A 1138-nucleotide genomic window follows, 5' to 3' on the forward strand; every position below is an offset into this window, starting at 1 on the left:
TATATCCATTGTATCCTTGTCTGTCTGAAGCATCCTCAGTCCTACCTCTGTTTCATCTTTCGGAGACTTATACCACATCGCAGTGATGTTCTCTGTCATATATCCCTGTTCGACTGATATCTCAATAGCCTCGAACCTACTCCATCTATCTTCATCACAGTACTCCACTATCAAAGTTTCACCCCCACATAGTGTAAAGGTTCACCATCAAATCCAAACTTTTCCTCGTGGTGTATCTTGACACTAAAATAACTCATTATCCTAACAATTTGTCAGACAAACATAACATACTTTATGAAATTCTCACATTGATCAACAACAACAGAAAGACATAAATTCAATCACTAGGGCAAAATCAAAACTTCCAAAACAAAATAAGAAACGAATATAGAACAATACAACAATACAATTACACACACAACATCATTACATATCAACATGCATGAAGATAATAACCAAATAGGTTGAGGAGATTTGATAAAGGAATACCTGACACGATCTTCTTCCAGAAATGAAGGATTTCGAACTAACTGCTTCGGTGGAACTTAAATGTTACTGAAGGACAATGTCACCTCTCTAGCTGCGAATCGCAACCCTTGAGTGACGCTCAGTAGGGTTTGTGGGGTTTTTTGATCGTTTCGTACTTCACAAGAAGAAGAAGAGTCAGTCATGGAATATGCGTTCTGTCTCAACGCGGGAACCATTACACGTCTATTAATCCCTACCCCTTCAGTTTGTCACGTCGGACACGACGTTAACAATTTAATTCCCACTTAACGGCAGGACTTGATTGATGCTAATCAAAATTATTTTGGACATAAATAGGATACTTTAAACGTTGGGGACTAAAATAGAATTTACCCCAAACGTAGGAAACTAATTTAATACTTTACCCTTTTTTATGTTCTTTTTAGTCCTAACAATATTGAGCATGAAAATAAAGAATTGGTTGCTAGGTTTCAGCATGGAAACAAAGAATTGAGTATGATAACAATTTAAACATGATAACAACCTTTAATTTAAGTTTATTTACATGATAATAAATATATTCTTTTTATCTATGTTTTATCAAATTTTTAAATAATATAACAATTAAAAAATATTCTGCATTTAAAAATTTTTATTAATTAGGATATAT

The sequence above is a fragment of the Arachis ipaensis genome, chromosome B07, assembly GCF_000816755.2.
Source record: "Arachis ipaensis cultivar K30076 chromosome B07, Araip1.1, whole genome shotgun sequence".
NCBI classification, from domain to species: Eukaryota; Viridiplantae; Streptophyta; class Magnoliopsida; order Fabales; family Fabaceae; genus Arachis; species Arachis ipaensis.